The sequence below is a fragment of the Macrobrachium nipponense genome, chromosome 1 (assembly GCF_015104395.2).
Source record: "Macrobrachium nipponense isolate FS-2020 chromosome 1, ASM1510439v2, whole genome shotgun sequence".
Lineage (NCBI taxonomy): Eukaryota > Metazoa > Arthropoda > Malacostraca > Decapoda > Palaemonidae > Macrobrachium > Macrobrachium nipponense.
In genome coordinates, this window is record NC_087200.1 from 98,891,260 (window position 1) to 98,911,605 (window position 20,346).

The 20,346-nt window shown below is 44.2% G+C and overlaps 1 protein-coding gene across 5 annotated transcripts in view; it reads right to left on the reverse strand.

The window, feature by feature from the left end:
- LOC135219504 (E3 SUMO-protein ligase PIAS2-like) overlaps window positions 1-20,346 on the reverse strand; it is a 322,344-nt gene that overhangs the window by 282,002 nt on the left and 19,996 nt on the right. The gene's annotated exons all lie outside the window — the stretch shown is intronic.

Here is a 20,346-nt window from a genome sequence, read left to right on the forward strand (position 1 = left end):
CTATATTTAACTCATTTTGGAGCAAACAGCCTTTCTTCCAGTTAGCGTAAAATATCTAGATAATTTACTTATATGAGACAAGGTAATTTGTCATTATATGACCTGTTTTTTAAGTCGAAATATGAATTTAATACGTCTCGTGAACTAAAGTATTTTTTTCATTAACAGACTGTGTTGTGGGCATGTTTATCGTGTAAAAATATTACATGATTCCGTTCGCTATTTTCACTCATTCATCATAGTACGAACTTTACCATTACATTATACTTATTTTTTTATCTGCGTGAAAACAACAGTAAAACGAGTTCTTTCAAGACCTGGAGTTTTGATTAAAAGTATTTTCTCTCAATTTTATCTATGGTTTTGTTAGATGGCATAAGTTTTACTGGAGTTATATCCTTGTTGCCGATGCATGATAATAGTACTATAGACTTACTCGCTATGGATAAAAGATTGGCAAGGGCATATACTGCTAAATTTAATCTGTAAGTTTTAGCTGAATATGAGGGAAGAATGTTGATCTGCTAACAACTATTATTGTGCATCTGCAACATGGATGAGACTTTCGCAAACTTCGGTAGAGTACCATCAAACTCAACCGTAAACAAAATTTGAGAAACTTATTTTAATCAAAACTACTGGGCATGAAAAGAACACATTTACTGTTTTCCCTCCAATAAAAGATAAATACGTAAAGCTCATAGTATTCTGACGAGATAAAAGTGAAAATATCGGAAAATATAGAACGGAATCTGCTGATTTTTGTTTACGCATTTAACATGCCCTCAGCGCCACTTACTAAACGAAAAAATAACTAAATTTTGTTCACAAACGATACGTTTTTAAGTTATATTTCCGCTTTAAAACACTTTGTATAATGTAAAATAACCTTGTCTCATATAAATAGAGTATCTTGAACTTCATTTGCGCTAACTAGAAGCTAGAAAGTCGCTCTGATTTGAGTTCAACACAGCAAAACAAACCTGGCAATCGCCCTCAGCTGACTTCCAAACCAAAACATTGATTGTTATGTTTGTATTTTATAATACAAACAAATAGTAATATGAAAATACACAATATTATTGGATGCAGTGAAGTAAAACATGATATTGTTATGTTACAATAAAGTTTCATACATACTTACCTGGCAGATATATACATAGCTAAGACTCCGTCGTCCCCGACAGAAATTCAAATTTCGCGCCACTCGCTACAGGTAGGTCAGGTGATCTACCGGCCTGCCCTGGGTGGCAGGACTAGGAACCATCCCCGTTTTTTATCATATTTTCTCTCTTCCACCTGTCTCCTGCGGGGAGGCTGGGTGGGCCTTTAATTGTATATATCTGCCAGGTAAGTATGTATGAAACTTTATTGTAACATAACAATATCATTTTCATACAATCAACTTACCTGTCAGATATATACATAGCTGATTGGCACCCTTCGGTGGAGGGTAAGAGACAGCTTCTATATGGAATAGACAGGTAAACAACATATGTTGTAGGTATAAATAAAACCTTGGTTCCTACCTGATAGGTGGTAGACTTCGTGGGTGTTTGCCCAGTAGTCTGCATCACCTCAAGAAACTTTAGCGAGATATATGATCTATGGCCAAGAGTTCTTGGGTGGGTCTGCCGATGGGGTCTTATCCGCTTACTCGGCAGAGCCTAAAAGGACTTTGTCAATGGGTGCTGATCCACTTATATGACAATACACCTTATGAAGGAGCACACAACCAATCCCGACCACCTGATCCTAACCATATGTTAGAACTAAGGATTGTTCCGAGTTATCCCCGAACTCGTCACAACAACCGTAACTAAAACAAAACTACACACACATACATAATTTTCAAAAAAAATTATACTCAACTAATTGGATATGACAAGAATTCTCTTACTGAACAACATAGACGGCCGCCCGTGCTAGCCTAAGTCCTCCATTGTTCGAAGAGACTCCTGACCGTATCCAAAAAAGAAGAAAAGTATATACATTTAAGGATTGGTGTCGGCTCCCGTACCCAGAATCGTATCCGCCGATACGAAAGGACCTAGAGAAAAACACTTCTCATATGTCACGCGACGTCTTTCAAGTAATGAGATGCAAATACTGAGTTGCATCTCCAAAATGTCGTATCTATGATGTTTTTAATTTAAGAGATATTCTTATGAAACGAGAGAGACGTCGCTATAGCTCTCACTTCATGAGCTTTTACTCTCAACAGTTGTAACTGTTCGTCAGGACAGGCCTTCTGAGCGTCTGTAATGACGTTTCTTACAAAGAATGCCAGCGCATTCTTGGACATCAGTCTTGTGGGGTCTTTTATCCGCGCACAAAGACCTTGTCTAGAGCCTCCCATTGATGCTTTCTCTGAAGGTAGAACTTCAGAGCTCTAACAGGGCATAGAGACCTCTCTGCTTCTCTGCCTACGAGACTCGACATGCCTTTGACTTCGAATGACTTAGGCCAGGGATTCGTAGGATTCTTGTTTTTCGCTAAAAACAGGGTCTTAAACGAGCAAATCGCTGAGTCTCCCTTGAATCCTACTTTATCCTGCAGAGCATGCAATTCACTAATTCTCTTTGCCGTAGCTAAAGATAATAGGAATAGGCATTTTCGGGTAATGTCTCTAAACGATGCCCGATGAGGAGGTTCGAATCTTTCCGATGACAGATACTTTAGGACTACGTCTAGGTTCCAGTTCGGAGGTACTGGTTCCTTAGACTTTGAAGTCTCAAAAGACCTTATGAGATCGTGGAGATCTTTATTATCTGCCAGATCTAAAACCTCTGTTCCTGAATACAGCCGAGAGCATACTTCTGTATCCCTTTATTGTGGATACGGCTAGATGAGATTTTTCTCTCAGGAATAGCAGGAAATCAGCAATTTCCGCTATAGAGGTAGTGGAGGAGGACAAACTTCTTGGATCTACACCACCTTCTAAATACCTCCCCACTTTGATTGGTATACTTTCGTAGTGGAGGTTCTGCGTGCTCTCGCGATCGCGCTTGCCACTTCTTTCGCGAGAAAAGCCTCTCGCTCTGACAAGTCTTTCGATAGTCGAAAGGCAGTCAGAGCGAGAGCGGGAGGTTTTGGTGGTACCCTCTTGAAGTGTGGTTGTCTGAGAAGATCCATCCTTCTTGGTAGGGATCTTGGAAAATCTACGATCCACTCTACCACCTCCGTGAACCATTCCTGGGCCGGCCAAAAGGGGGCTATTAACGTCATCCTCGTCTCTTTTGACGCCACAAACTTTCTCATTACTAACCCCAGGATTTTGAATGGGGGGAAAAGCATATACGTCTACTCGAGACCAATTTAGCAGGAAGGCGTCTACCATAAGAGCTCTTGGATCTTCACGACCGAGCAAAAAAAACTGGGAGCCTTTTTGAAATGAATGTTGCGAAGAGATCCACATGAGGAGTTCCCCACAGAGACCAGAGACGAGACACACTTCCTCGTGTAGTGTCCATTCTGTATGAAGGACCTGGTTCCTCCTGCTGAGCCTGTCCGCCCTCACATTCCTTACTCCCTGTACGAACCTTGTCAGCAGGGAGATGTTCCTGTGAGACGTCCAAAGTAATAGGTCTCTCGTGAGCTCGTAAAGGAACGAGGAGTGCGTCCCTCCCTGTTTCCGAATGTAGGCAAGTGCGGTGGTGTTGTCCACGTTTACTTGCACTACCTTGTTTGACACCAGAGGTTCTAGGCTCTTCAAGGCCAGATGTACGGCGAAGAGCTCTTTGCAGTTTATGTGCCAAGACACCTGTGCTGGTTCCCAGGTGCCTGACATTCCTCTGAGCCTAATGTCGCTCCCCAACCTCTCTCCGACGCGTCGGAGAACAACACTAGGTCTGGGTTCTGTGTTGTTAGTGAGATCCCTTTGTTCTCTTACAGAGGGAGCAACCACCACTGTAGGTGTGACTTATCTCCACTGGAATGGGAAAAACGTCCGACAGTTGTCGGTTTTCCAGCTCCAAGACCTCTTGAGGAAGAATTGAAGCGGACGTTATATGAAGTCTTCCTAGAGGGAAGAATTGTTCTAGCGAGGAAAGCGTCCCCAGAAGGCTCAACCATTCCCTCGCCGACGTTTGTTGCTTCTCTAAGAAGAGAGAGACTATCCGCAAACCTTTTGCGATTCTCTCTTGCGAAGGAAAAAAACTCGAAAACCCCGAGAATCCATCCGAATCCCCAGATAGACTAGGTCTTGTCTGGGGGTGGGGTCAGCTGAGACTTCTCGAGGTTCACAAGCAATCCCAACGCTTGATTAAATCCAGAGTTAACTTTAGGTCCTCCAAGCACTGTCTCTCCGATCTGGCCCTGATGAGCCAGTCGTCCAGATACATAGAGACATTCACTCCTTCGAGGTGAAGAAACCTCGCCACATTCTTCATCAGGCTTGTGAAGACCTGAGGAGCTGTGGACAGGCCGAAACACAGGCTCTGAACTGAAAGATCCTTCCCCCCGTCATGAAACGGGGTAGGGTACTTCTTCGATGAAGGGTGGATCGGGACGTGAAAGTAGGCGTCCTGGAGATCTAGAGACACCATCCAATCTCCTTGTCGTAATGACGCTAGGACTGAAGCAGAAGTCTCCATGGAGAACATCTCCTTTTGAACAAATTTGTTCAGAGAGCTGACGTCCAGTACTGGTCTCCAGCCTCCCGAGGCTTTCGCCACCAGAAAAAAGGCGATTGTAAAACCCCGGGGAGTGTTAATCCCGTACCAATTCTATCGCTCTCTTGTCCCACATTTGTGTTCCACCATCGATCGAAGAGTATCCCTCAGCAGGAGGTCCTTGTATTTGGCTGATAGGTTCCCTTGGTATTGACGTTAGGGGAGGAGTGTTCAGGAAAGGATACGATATCCCCTCCTTAAGATCGCCAAAGATGACGCGTCTGCATTTATTAGTGTCCAGGCTTCCACAAATCCCAGGAGCCTCGCACCTACTGGTGCTTGGAGGAGAGAATCTTCATTTTCCCTTCTTAAAGGGACGAAAGCAGATCTACCTCTCTTCTCTGGAGCCTTCCTCCTTGTGGGAAGGTCTGGAGGTCGGACCACCTCGAAAGGGCTGCACCGTTGTACTGGGTCCTTTCTTGTCCGATGCAGCAACAGGTTTCTTTCTTCTTGCTGACTGCGTCAGCAGATCCTGAGTTGCCTTCTCAGTTAAAGAATGCGCAATGTCCTTTACTAACTGAGAAGGGAACAAAAAGTCAGATAGAGGCGCATATAGAAGTGTGCTCTCTGAGCATGTGAGACTGCCTTTGTTAAGAAGGCGCCATATACAGTCTTTTCTTTAAAAGACCTGCCCCAAACAAAGAGGAGATTTCAAAAGATCCATCCTGTACCGCCTTGTCAATACAAGGACAATATGCATAACAGGGCTTCAGATTCGATTCCTTCCGAATCATGGGCTTTCTTGGACATCACCCAACCCCGGGACCAATCTAAGAAGTTAAAAACTTCCAATACACGAAAGAGTCCCTTGAGGAGATGATCCAGTTCCGAAATTCCCCACGTAATCCGTGCAGAATTGAGACTTTGACGCCGTGAAGCGTCAATCAAAGTCGAAAAATCTGTTTCGGTTGTAGAAGGGAGAGCAATACCCATATTCTCTCCCGTCTGATACCAAATGCCTCTTTCCCAGCTAATCTTGCTGGAGGCATGCAGAAGACTGTCCTCACTAAGTCTTTCTTAGACTTCATCCATGAGTCTAAGGAATGTAATGCTCTCTTCATCGATATGGTGGGTTTCTTTTGAGAAAAGACGAAGGCTTCTTCGTCTTAGCACTGGAAAAGAGCGAGCGCGGAGAAGGAGGAGCGGCAGGCGTCAACTCGTCTCCGTACTCCTCAAGAAGTAGGGTAGTCAACACCTTATAGTTAGACAGACCTTCTCTTCCACATATTCGTCATCCGAGTTTTCTCTAACTCGGGATCTACATGCGTCTCCGCTCTCCTTTCCGAACGTTCTTCTTCTTGAGGAGACAAACTCCTAATAGGAGAGGGGCTAAGGGAATGATAATCCTTCCTCTTTCCCGCTCTAATAGTCTTGGAAGGCGTCATAAGCTTCGGCTTCTCTAGAATTTTAGAAGACGCTTCACGCTTACATGACGCTTCCCGTTCGCCAAGCGTCATGGATGACGTCTTTTGCTGACGTCTCGATGACGCTTCGCGCTTGGAAGACGCTCCGCTCTCCAAAGGCGTCCTACTTGGCGTCATAATATTGGACGGAGCGTCATGTCTATGCTCCGTTTCCAATGACGCTTCGCGTCTAAAAGACGTCTTACGTCTCTCTGGCGTTTACGAAACTCTCGTAAGCACCTGTTCTCGCTCTCGAACTAGACGCTTCTGTAAGACGTTTAGCCGTTTCCCGTCTGTATGACGCTTCTCGTTGAACAGGTGAGAGAGGACGAGACTTCTTAAATTGGAAGCGTCACGTCCTTCCGACGTGGCGCTAAAACTCCCACTAGAGATGACAGTTGCTCTTGAACTGCCATAATGATCTTCTTGACGCTTCTCCCACGTCCAGTGCATGACGTCTTTCGTCATCACTCGGGGGAGAAGAAGGAAAGGGTACTTCCGCGTACACTTCAGGTGACGCTGACGCCCCCTTCGCTTTCTTGCTAGAAGACGGAGCGTCATCTGAGAAACGCTCTGGACTAGAATCTATGTCAGGCTTCATATGACGCTTCAGCGGTCTCGACAAGTTCGATTCCTTCCACCCTCGTTTAGGTGAGGGAGAGGGAGAGGACGAGAAACACTCGCGAAGGACGTTTTCTATAGCGCCCTTGAGCCGCCTGCCACGAAGCAGAGCTAGCTGAAGGACGTCTGACCGTTGGGGATTCCCCACAACCTCCTTAAGGCTTTCGACTTTCCTTCTCCTCTGGGCTTGTGAGCTTGGAAGAGGTCTAGGCCTGGGAGCGTCGCAGGGACGATCAAACGCCCCCTCCACAACACTGGGAGAACTCACTTCATGTAATGCTCACTTTCACTAGCCTTACCTTTGAAGTCAGCCATCTTGGACTTCATGTCTCTAATTGTAGCTTTCAGATTGGCGATTTTCGATGCCGAATCGAAAAAAAAAGCACTCTGAGAATGAGATACATAGGGAGAATCTACATCAGTAGGATTAGAATTATCAGTGAAAGGCTCAATAGGCCTTGAACTCAAACCTTTCAATCGTCTAATTCTATCCCTCTCTAACTTCTTCAAATAAGAAGTCAAAGTCTTCCATCTTCTGCATTCAATCCCTCGCATTCCTTACAAGTATTAATAGCAGAACACTGAAACTACATTTACGGCATACAGTGTGAGGATCAACCGAAGCTTCGGTATCCTCACCCTGCAGCCTACATTCACACACATTCTCACACTCACATTAGAATCAGACATACTGAGAAAAAATCCAAAAAGAGATTATTCCAAAAACGTCCACAGTAGCGAATGCCAAAACACGATCCAAATAACGTCACCAAAAAGCCGAAAAAACGTTTGATCAAAGGTTGAAAAATGAATCTAAGTCAGGAGGTAATAACACAATGTTGATACCACCGGCGACAGAGAAAATATGATAGAAAACGGGGATGGTTCCTAGTCCTGCCACCCAGGGCAGGCCGGTAGATCACCTGACCTACCTGTAGCGAGTGGCGCGAAATTTGAATTTCTGTCGGGGACGACGGATCTTAGCTATGTATATATCTGACAGGTAAGTTGATTGTATGAAAATTACTTTTTAAAGATCCATGGAAAAGATACATATCCATTATGTTTGTATTTTATCATACGATACTAATATATGATTATTACATACAGCTGTACTTGAATTTTGTATATCGTGTAAGATGCGACCCCCTTAAAATTAGCACCAAAATTAGGGCTTCAAAAGTCACGATACGCTAGTATATACGGTACGTGAGTGTTTGTTTACTGTAAAGCCATGACTGGAATAATTTCTCAGTATTGGTATAGCAGCCAGAATCCATGAATCAAGAACAATGGTTTAGAGAATTGTTTATAACAAAAAATTTATTTTTTGCTAGCACTTTTCATTCATTTAAGTCTCATACTATTTGTTACTTTTATTTTTAGTTTTGATAATTGTAGGTATGGCTGAAATAATTTATTTTTAATTTCTAATAGTAACTGTATGGTTGAAACAAATGTAACCCTTAATGCGTGCTAGGAATGGCAAGTCATCATTGCCAATTCAGTGGAACTTGATAGGGTCAACAACCAAGTGGACTATAGCTGCAGCCACCTTAGCCATGTTCAGACCCCATTTTCAGAAAAAAAAATATTTTAACAAGTCCTGACACCGGAGATAAACACCAGTCACGAGTCATAGGTTGTGGGAGCAACACCTCAAGACCTCTACTTTCCTCTCGAAGTATGTGTTTTCTCAAAGTACAAAATGTCAAAATTTAGGATTAAACAGAGGTTAATGAAAGTCTAGCCATGCGCAGTGCAAACTTACCTCCATGACGCTTTCATAATTTTTACTTAACACACCTTACATGTAGAAGATTAACTCCATCTCGATGTTTTACAGAGTCACTTGTGTCAATAAACTTTCCATTCCCTGTGTCTAAATCGCACACCACTCTTACCCATGGAAGTTTTCAATGCAACAATCTTGAACGATGACGACGTTCGCCCTCGTGTCCTAGGAAAAGTCATGATTTTTTGGGAGGAAGAAGAGTGCGCTGATAATTTTGAAATAAATACTAAACTTAGTGTATAGAATTACATAAATGTATTACATATTCATGATCATTAATTTGAAAATATTTATCGTTGAAAAAGTAACTACAGTAGGGCCTTGATAATCGCGGGGGATAGGACCCAGAACCTCCCGTGATAAGTAATACCCGTGTTATCCTGGTAACCCCCTCAAAAATTGCTTAAAACTGGCTACGTACTTTAATATTTAACCCACCCAAGACCACTACTCCAATGTTTATAACTGCCTACATTAGTTCAAACACCAAATATGTTTTCAACTATCACCTTAAACTAAATTCAAGACAGTTTCAAAGTTATTTTACAACATTAGCCTTAAAAATACACGTAGTAAGACGTTACTACTGTACATATGTAGCCTACTAGCCTAAGGATTACAGCTAGAAGACTACATATGCATGTGCTACCTATCACGTACTCAGGTGGGCCTCTTTCCTTTTATAAGGAAAGAGAGGGAGAGAGGTATGAGAAATATCAAAATTATGTAAATCATATGGGTAATCAACAACTATCTATGTTGATAAAGATGGCGATGATTTTGCAGTGCAATCGATGAATAATAAAGATAATGCTACCTGCAGCATGCAGCGAACATTTCTTCCCTTCTTCACAATACATGTTAATATATTACAGTAATAACCTTCATCTGATGTTTATTGTTTGTATGGTGTTTTTACGTTGCATGGAACCAGTGGTTATTCAGCAATATCTAATGTTTAGGCTTCTTTCCCATGAGAGAAAAAGAAACAGGGCTTTTGGATGCCACATAATGAACTCGTTTATATGGGTACAATTTAAAGAACGCGGCGAACAGGACTTCAATAACAACATAAACAAATCATGGGTAGGCCAGTGTTGCCAAATGGGAACAGCAATTTCTTGCTAAATTTTGCTCCATAAAGTGCTAAAAATTCACATCATACACAACAATGCAACCCAGCTAATTTCAACCGATCACTCTTTTTTTCTATTCAAACATGTTTCTAACATAGTGTACTTGTACATTACGTTACATGATTCCTAATACTAATTTCGAAACCTATTCTGTTTAATTCCTGAAAATGGTTTGGCAAGATTTTGTTCTTTTTTCTTACATGATATAACAAACATAGTAGAATAAAAGAAATATTCAACTTAACATTACAAAGATTTGATGTCAAAATACATATGCTAGATGTACAGTGGTACCTCGAGATACGAAATTAATCCGTTCCGAGGCGGCCTTCGTATTATGAGTTTTCGTATCTTGAACACATTTTTACATGTAAAATGGCTCTTATCCGTTCCAAAGCCCTCCAAAAACAATCCCAGTAAACTATATTTCCAGGCCTAAAACACATGTTCTAGGGTTACGACGGAAGAAATATGACTCCAAAAAGGCAAAATACTGTACATACTTGAGTAATATTCAACTGCATGTAATGTTCAACCCCATTTTTACTGCATATATTAGGACTTTAGCATATGTCCCTTAGCAATAAGCCTAGCCTATGTTAGCGGTTGCTACTGTAGCCTAGTCTATGATTCTGACATCTAAACTTAAGAACTAAAAGCTTAGAATATGCCAATAAAAATGATATTGTCATGATACAATAAAGTTTTATACATACTTACCTGACAGATATATACTTAGCTATAGACTCCGTCGTCCCCGACAGAAATTCAAATTTCGCGGCACACGCTACCGGTAGGTCAGGTGATCTACCGCCCTGCCCTGGGTGGCAGGACTAGGAACCATTCCTGTTTTCTAATCAGATTTCTTCTCTTCCACCTGTCTCCTGCGGGGAGGCTGGGTGGGCCATTAATCGTATATATCTGTCAGTGAAGTATGTATAAAACTTTATTTGTATCATGACAATATCATTTTTATACATTCAACTTCCCTGCCAGATATATACTTAGCTGATTAGCAACCATGGTGGTGGGTAAGAGACAGCTAAACTACTGAAATAGACAGGTAAACAACATATGTTGTAGGTAATAATAAACCTTGGTTCCTACCTGATTAGGCTGAAGACTTCGTGGCTACTGCCTAGGAGTCGCTTAGCCTCAAGAGCCTCAGCGAGATATTGATCTATGGCTAAGAGTCTTGTGGGTCTGCCAATGGGGTCTTATCCACTTACTCGGCAGAGCCTAAAGGCCTTTGTCATTGGGTGCTATTCCACTAACATGACAATACACCTTGTTCAAGGAGCACAACACTGATCCCGATTACCTGATCCTAACATCCATGTTAGTTCTAAGATTGCAAGGAGTTATCCCCGAACTCCTTACAAACAACCAAAAACTCGAAACATAAATACACATTCATTTATAACAAAACATAAAAAAAAAAATTTGTAACCCCCTACTAGCCATACATACCCCTGATCCCCTACCAGCAATGACACCAGCCGCCCGTGCGACATCAGTACGCTTGCTAATAGGAAACCAAGCACATATCTGACAAGAGGGTTTATGTACATTAAAGATAAAATATTTTAAGGATCAGTCTTTGCTCCAAGACCCAGAACTGTATCTGCTGATACAAATGGACAGAGAGAGAAGCACTCATAGGTCACTTTCACATCCTTCAGGTAATGAGACGCAAACACTGAATTGCATCTCCAATATGTAGTCTCAATGATATTCCTGAGAGACATATTCTTTTGAAACACCCGGGACGTTGCTACTGCCCTCACCTCATGAGTCTTAACCTTTAGAAGACCGAAGGATTCATCCGGGCAGTTCTTGTGTGCATTTCTTGTGTGCATCAGAAATCACGCTTCTCACAAAGAAGGCCAAGGCGTTTTTAGACATGAGTCTTTTGGGGTTCTTCACAGCACACCAAAGACCTTGTTGACATCCTCCCATCTGTTTCTTTCTCTCTAAATAAAATTTAAGAGCTCTAACTGGACAGAGAGACCTCTGTCTCTCTGCCTACGAGGTTAGATAGGCCTTTTACCTCAAAGCTTCTGGGCCAAGGTTTTGATGGGTTCTCGTTTTTCGCCAGAAACAATGTCTGGAACGAACAGATAGCCGCATCTCCTTTGAATCCCACTTTGGAGTCCAGAGCGTGCAATTCGCTCGTCCTCTTGGCCGTCGCAAGAGACAACAGGAATAAACATTTCCTAGTGATGTCGCGGAAGGAAGCCAGATGTAGAGGCTCGAATTTATCTGAGGCAAGGAATTTCAGGACCACGTCCAGATTCCAACTAGGTGTTCTAGGAGATGCTGATTTCGAAGTTTCAAACAAAGGACCGAATCAAATCATGTAGATCCTGGTTCTCTGCAATCTCTAGCCCTCGATTCCTGAATACTGAAGACAGCATACTTCTGTATCCTTTGATTGTAGACACAGAAAGGTGCGATTCCTCTCTCAGAAAAAGGAGGAAATCGGCAATGTTAACTATAGAGGTACTGGAGGAGGACAGCTTCTTATTCTTACACCACCTACCTAAAGACTTCCCACTTCGATTGGATATCATCTTCTCGTGAAGATCTGCGGGCTTGAGCGATAGCGCCTGCAGCCTTGCGAGAAAATTCCCCTCGCTCTGACAAGTCTTTCGATAGTCGAAAGGCAGTCAGAGCGAGACCGGGAGGTTGTGATGAAAACCTCTCGAAGTGGGGTTGTCTGAGTAGATCTGCTCTGCTTGGCAGAGATCTGGGGAAGTCCACTATCCACTCCAGTACCTCCGTGAACCATTCTTGGGCTGGCCAAAATGGGGCTATGAGGGTCAACTTCGTGCCCTTTGAAGCTACGAATTCCTGAGTACTTCCCCCAGGATACTTGACATGGGGGTGGAAAGGCCGTAGGCTGGCTAGGCCCGACCAATCCAGGAGAAAACGCGTCTATTGCAAAGGCTCTTGGATCCTCCACTAGAGAGCAAAAGATCTCTACTCTTTTGGAGAGGAACGTAGCAAACAGGTCTATGTGAGGCCTCCCCCACAGGGACCACAGACTTCGGCACACTTCTGTGTGTAGAGTCCACTCTGTGGGAGGACCTGATTCCTCCTGCTTAGCCTGTCCGCTCTCACATTCATTATCCCTTGCACAAATCTTGTGAGGAGAGTTATGCCTCTTTCCTCTGTCCAGGTTAACAGGTCTTTTGTTAGTTGATAGAGGGAGAATGAATGAGTCCCTCCTTGCTTGCGTTATGTAAGCCAGGGCCGTGGTGTTGTCCGAGTTTATCTGAATCACCCCGCTCTGACTATCTCCTCGAGAATCTTAAGGCCAGGTGTATGGCTACTAGCTCTTTGCAATTGATGTGCCAGGACACCTGTTCCTTTGTCCAGGATGCCTCACACCTCCCGTGCTCCTAGCGTCGCTCCCCATCCCGACATCCGAAGCGTCGGAAAATAACTACACTTGGCTGGGGTTCTGCAGGGCAAGTGACACGCCTTCGTTCTTCTGTAGAGGAAGGATCCACCACTTTAAGTGATTTTTATCTCTTGTGGAATTGGGAAAGTGTCTGAGAGTGTCCTGGTCTTCCAACTCCACACCTCTTTCAGGAAAAAAAAAAACTGAAGAGGGCGAAGGTGAAGCCTCCCCATAGAGAAGAACTTTTCTAGCGAGGACAGAGTCCCTAAAAGGCTCAGATAATCCCTCGCTGAACTGCTCTCTCTCTCTTTAAGAAGCTCGAGATTCTTGACAAACCTCGAGTGATTCTCTCTCGCGAAGGAAATACCCGAAAACCCCGAGAATCCATCTGAATCCCCAGATAGACCAAGTTCTGGCTGGGGATCAGTTGCGACTTCTCGAGGTTCACGAGTAATCCCAGAGATTCTACCATATTTCTTGTTATCAACAGGTCCTCCAAGCACTGATTCTCCGACTTGGCCCTGATCAGCCAGTTCCGTCCTAAGTAGAGGGAGATGTTTATCCCTCTAAGTGAAGCCATCTCGCTACATTCGCCATCAGGTTGGTGAAGACCTGTGGAGCTGTAGACAGGCCGAAACACAGAGCCCTGAACTGAAAATCTTGCCTCCTATCATGAATCAGAAGATATTTCTTGACGAGTGGTGAAGGGGAACGTGGAAATATGCATCTTGCAAGTCCAGAGAGACAATCCAATCTCCTGGACGAAGTGCTGACATTAATGAGGCGGACGTTTCCATACGGAACTTCTTTTTTCTGAACAAAGCGGTTCAGAGCGCCTTACGTCCATGTACTGGTCTCCACCCCCCCCACGATGCCTTTGGTACTAGAAATAGGCGATTGTAAAATCCCGGGGGAGAGTGGATCCTGTACAAGTTCAATGGCCTCCTTTTCCCACATTTGCTCCCATCATTTGAAGGAGAGTATTTCTCATTACAGGTCTCTGTGCCTCGCTGACAGTTCCCAAGGAGTAGAGGTTGGGGAGGGGAGGACTGTCTTCGAAGGGATTATGTATCCTTTCTTTAGGACTGAAACTGACCAGGCTCCTGCAAAGTTCAGGAGTCTGCGCCTACTGTGCTTGGAGGATCATCAAGTCACTTTTTCCTTCTGAATGGCTGAAGGAAGACCTTCCTCTCTTATCAAGGCTCTTCTTTCTGGAAGGGGACGAGCCGTTGCACCCTCCACGAAAGGGGCTGCTGAGGAGGACGAGAGTCCTTTTTACTCGTCGACACTACAGGGCGACTCTTCTTAGAAGTTGAACAAGGTGGTATTGTGTCGCCTTCTCAGGTTAGCAGAGCAAGATATCTCTCACCAGCTGAGAAGGAAACAAATGGTCTGACAGAGGGGCGAACAATAACGCTGTCTCTGGCTCGGGAGAAACAGCTTTGGATAAAAGGGATCCATAAAACTGATCTCTTTTTCAGATGACCAGCTCCAAAATAGGGAAGCAACTTCTCCCAAAAACCGTCTTGTACCGCCTTGGTCCATGCAAGACAGGACGCTATGGAGAATTTCTCGGTTTTTAAGAAATTCCGGGTCCTTAGACTTATTAGCCAGAACTCCGAGAGACCAATCCAGAAAATTGAACACTTCTAAAGTGATGAAAAGTCCTTTAAGAAAGTGGTTCAATTCTGAAATGCTCCACGTAGATCTGACCGAGACTAAAGAGTGTCGTCTGGAGGAATCAACTAGATTAGCAAAGTCAGCGTCTGCCGATGCAGGAAGAGAAAGACCCATAGTCTCTCCTGTCCCGTACCAAATACCTCTCTTTCCAAGGAGTTTGGAAGGAGGCATGCAGAATACTGTTTTGCCCAACTCTTTCTTAGTGCCCATCCACGAATCCAAAGATTGGAGGGCCTTTTTCATTGAAATCGCTGGTTTCATTTCCAGGAAGGCCGAGGATTTCACAGTAGCCGTACTCGAAAAGAGAGAACGAGGAGCGGCTGGACTAAGAGTCTCTCCAAACTCTTGCAGTAATAAGGAGGCTAAAGTCTTGTAATTCGAGAGTCCCTCATTTGTAGGAAGCTCATCATCAGACAACTCATCCAAACCCCGATCCGAAGAAGGAGAAATTCTCGTTTGGAGGAAGAGTCTTTCCAAGACCTCCTACGATCTGAAGGAGAGGTGCTTCTGTCTGGAGAAGTCTCATCGATTCCAGATAAGAGTCTATTCGGATCTTGCCTCATGGTAGAATTCCGACTCCTGCCTCCTGCCTCCTGGCTCCTGCCTGGGTGACTCCTCACTCCTGGCTCCTGCCTCCTGGGAGACTCCTGCCTCCTGGGTGACTCTTCACTCCTGGCTGGCGCCAGACACCTGATCGGCTCCTCGCAACTGATATGAGTCTTGCGCTTGGATGACTCCTTACGTTTGGTTGACTCCTCGCTCTTGCTAGGAGCCTCACTTCGGGAGGAGGAGAAGGAGGAGGGGAGGAGTCCATGGGCTCCACCTCCTGATCCTTCTAACTACGGGTTGTACAATATGGGCTCTTTTTGCCCCCTCTTAACCTCCGAAGGAGACTCCTCAGGGAAGCGTTCCGGGCTCGAGTCAATAGTCGGAGCCTTCCAACTCCTCTTCAGTGGTCGCGAGCGATCCGAATCCCTCCAATCACGTCTAGGAGACGAAGACCACGACGATGAAAAACACTCACGCAGGACGCTTTTACAATAGCGATCCCTGGCAGTCTGGGGTGTCACAGAACCTGCTGAAGGGACACCTGATCGGTGGGGATTCTCCACAACCTCCTTACGGTTTTAGACATTCCTTCTCCTCTGGGCATGTGAGCTTGGAAGAGGTCTAGACCTGGGAGCGTTGTGGAGCCGACCAGATGCCCCCTCCACTACACTGGGGACACTCACATCACTGTCCACTGTAATATCACTAGCCTTACCTCTTGCAGAGCAGCCATTTTGTTTTTCATGATCTTGAAGCTGCTTTTAGATCCGCAAGTTCTTTTGCCGAATCTACAGGATCTGCGATAGGTGAAGAGGCTGAAAAGGAAGGAGAAGTAGCAATTCTTACAATTGGGGAAGATCCCAAACTAGGAACTAGTTCATTCGATCTAGAACTACTCAAACTTCTAGAAGAAGCTTTCCTCACTCTTTTTCTCTCTAACTTTTTCACATAAGTAGTTAGATTCTTCCATTCTCTCTCACTCAAATTCTCACATTCTTTGCAAGTATTAGTGAAAGAACATTCATACTCCCTGCAACCCTTGCATATGGTGTGAGGGTCTACCGAAGCTTTCGGCAACCTCACCTTACAGCCTACATTCACACAACGTCTCACAACCATTCCAGCGTCAGACATTTTTAAGAAAAATCCAAAGCAAGTCCAGCAAAACATGTCCACAAAAGCGTATGCCAATCAACAATCCAGATACGTCACCAAAAGTCGGTCAAGAAGATCAATTGCCGGTGAAAAAAGAAAATCCAGTCAAGAGGAACCAACAACAATGTTGATGGTCCGGGCGACAGAAGAAATCTGATTAGAAAAAACAGGAATGGTTCCTAGTCCTGCCACCCACGGCCAGGGCGGTAGTAGATCACCTGACCTACCGGTAGCGTGTGCCGCGAAATTTTAATTTCTGTCGGGGACGACGGAGTCTATAGCTAAGTATATATCTGGCAGGGAAGTTGAATGTATAAAAATGATATTAAGATAAAATAAAGTTTGTTCATACTTACCTAGCTGATATATATATAGCTGTATTTCTCCGAAGTCCGACAGAAATTTCAAAACTCCCGGCACACGCAGTGGTCGGCCAGGTGGTTAGTACCCATTCCCGCCGCTGGGAGGCGGGAGTCAGGAACCATTCCCATTTTCTATCCAGATTTTCTATTCCCACTGTCTCCTGAGGGGAGGTGGGTGGGTACTTTGATTATATATATCTGCCAGGTAAGTATGAACAAACTTTATTGTATCTTAACAATATCATTTTGTTCATGAAACTTACCCGGCAGATATATATATAGCTGAATCACACCTTTGGAGGTAGGGAGAGACAGAAAAGGATTTTGGAAACACATTACATGCAGATGATAGACATCTTGGTTCTTTACCTGTGAGCATAGTTGACTTCGTGATTACTGTCACCCAAGTCTGCTATTGCTTTACTAGTCTCCAGCAAGGTAGTGACCTGTATAGCTGGTGAGTTCTAGATGATCTGTCAACGGGAGCGTGACCACAATGTGACTAGACCATTTTGACCATACTATGAGGGCAACAAAGCAAAAACCACCACCTGACCAGCCTAACAAATTTAATTCCCACATTAATTAGGCTAAAGGAAAGGAAGTCCGGCTCCGGCGGGCGACCTTACAACCATAAATCAAAATAAACCTTTAAAAAAAACTCACCTACCCCCCCGGAAGCGAACGTTCGTGAGCTTCAAATACGCTGTTCATCTCAGGCTCATGAAGGCACTTTTTAGGTGAGTGTTTCACAAACTTCCAACAAACGTTTTTTTCACATACTTAGGACGTCAATGATAATGTAACTCGATATACAGTAAATTATGCGTTTTCTCATTGATTTTAGACCTGTCACATGCAGAAATATAGTGATGCACAAAAATCATAATATTATAGTGTACAAAAACATGCACAAACCTCATTTTCACCTTTCGAGGGACATTAAAGGTTTTTCCATTTCTTAAAAAGACTTCCTTTATTAATATGATATTGTTAAGATACAATAAAGTTTGTTCATACTTACCTGGCAGATATATATATAGCTGTATTCTCTGAAGTCCGACAGAATTTCTAAAACTTACGACACACGTAGTGGGAGTTAGGGTGGTAGTACCCATTCCCGCCGCTGGGGGCGGGTGGGGTATCAGGAACCATTCCCATTTTCTATCAGATTTCTATCTCCACTGTCTCCTGAGGGGAGGTGGGTGGGTACTAAAATTATATTATCTGCTGCCCGGTAAGTATGAACAAACTTTATTGTATCTTAACAATATCATTTTTGTCATGAAACTTACCTGTCAGATATATTATAGCTGAATCCCACCTTTGGCGGTGGGAGAGACAGAAAAAAAGGATTTTAGAAAACATATAAATGTATATGATTGACATCTTGGTCCTTACCTGTTAGCATAGCTGACTTCGTGATTACTATCACCCAAGCCTGCTTCTGCTTCACTAGAGTTACAACAAGGTAGTGACCTATGTAGTTGGTGCGCTTTCTAGATGATCTGTCAACGGGGACGGGGACCACAATGTGACTAGACCATGACCCATACTTCCGAGGGCAACGAGGCAAAAACCACCACTAAGTTAGCCTAACAACAAACTCCCATATACCAAAGGCTAAAGGAAGGGACTACTGTACTTCGGCAGTCCGGGTCCCTAGCCGACCCATAAACAACGTAAACAATAAAAGTTTAAAAACTCACCTCTACCCTTTTTCTATGGGAAAGGATGAGTGCTACCTCCTGCCCCCAAAATAGTGTCTGCGGCGACGTATGGTCCGAGAGAGTAACAGCTTTCATAGGTCGTTCTCACCTCCCGTAGGTAGTGAGAGGCGAACACTGAGTTACTCCTCCAAAAGTAGCACTTAAAATGTCTTTAAGAGCCATGTTTTTCTGAAAGGCTATTGAGGTCGAAATAGCCCTTACTTCGTGCGCGTTAACTTTAAGTATCTTCAAGTCACTGTCTTTGCAAGAAGCGTACGCCTCTTTAAAGGTGTGTTCGTAAAAAGAATGCCAGTGCATTCTTGGACATGGGCATGTTTGGTCTCTTGACCGAACACCATAAGTTCTCTGCAGAACCTCGGCAATCCTTCGTTCTACGAATATACTCTCTAAGAGCCCTAACAGGACACAGGACTCTTTCTGGCTCTTGACCAATGATCTCTGCCATACCCTTGATCTCGAATGTTCTAGGCCACGGATTGGAAGGGTTTTCGTTTTTGGCCAGAAACGACATATTCAAAGAGCAGACTGCATTATGCCCTTTGAAACCGACGTGTTTGCTGATAGCCTGTATTTCGCTAACTCTCTTCGCCGTCGCCAGAGCAGTTAGGAATACAGTTTTTTTGTCTTCGTCAAATCTCGTAGAGACGAAGATGAAAGAGGTTCAAAACGATTTGACATCAAATATTTTAGGACCACATCCAGGTTCCACGAAGGTAGCTTCGGTAGTGGTACCTTGGTCGTCTCGAAAGATCTCAATAGATCATGGAGATCCTTATTGTTAGCGAGGTCAAGACCTCTATGGCGAAAGACTACAGATAGAACGCTTCTGTAGCCTTTAATAGTTGACACTGCCAACTTTAGATCTTGTTTCAGATAAAGCAAAAGAAGTCGCGATCTGGCTCACAGAGGTAGTGGTAGAGGAAACTCCTTTTCTCTTACACCAACTTCTAAAGGCTGCCCACTTCGATTGGTAAACCGCGATTGATGATGGTCTCCTCGCGGTGGCGATAGCTTTAGCCACTGATTTCGAAAAACCTCTCGCTCTGGCCAACTTTTGGATAGTCTGAACGCAGTCAGACTCAGAGCGGAGAGGTTTTTGTGGTACCTCTCGAAGTGGAGCTGTTTGAGTAGATCTCTCCTTAATGGAAGAGATCTCGGATAATCCACTAGGTAGAACATCAACCTCTGTGAACCCAAGATCGCTTCGGGCCGGGGCAAATGGGGGCGATTAAGGTCAACCTCGTCCCCTCCGATGCTTGCAAATTTTCTCATCACCTCCCCCAGGATCTTGAAGGGGGGAAAAAGCGTAGAGATCCAGGCCCGTCCAATCCCATAGAAGGGCGTTTCTACTGCTACTGCTTCCCAGATCGAGAACCGGGGAGCAATACAGAGGAAGTCTCGCCGTCCTTGATGTTGCGAAGATGTCCACTAAGGGGCATCCCCAAAGACCCCACAGTTCCTGGCATACTTCTTGATGAGAGTCACTCTGTCGGCAATAACTGTCCTTGTCGACTGCGGAGGATCTTGCCCGGACGGTTCTCCGACTCCGGCAATGAATCTTGTCAATATTGTGACTTCTCTCTCCTTCGCCCAAAGCAGGATCTCTTTTGCTAGAGAAAACAGGGAGCGAGAGTGTGTTTCCTCCTTGTTTCTTCAAGTATGCCAGGGCTGTGGTGTTGTCCGAGTTGATCTGAACACACGACGGAGACTTTGTTCTGGAAGAACTGGAGCGCTAATTGAACCGCTGCCAGCTCTTTGAAGTTGATATGCCAGGTTACCTAGTTCCCCTCTCCAGGTGCCTGACACTTCCTCCCCCCCTAGAGTTGCTCCCCAACC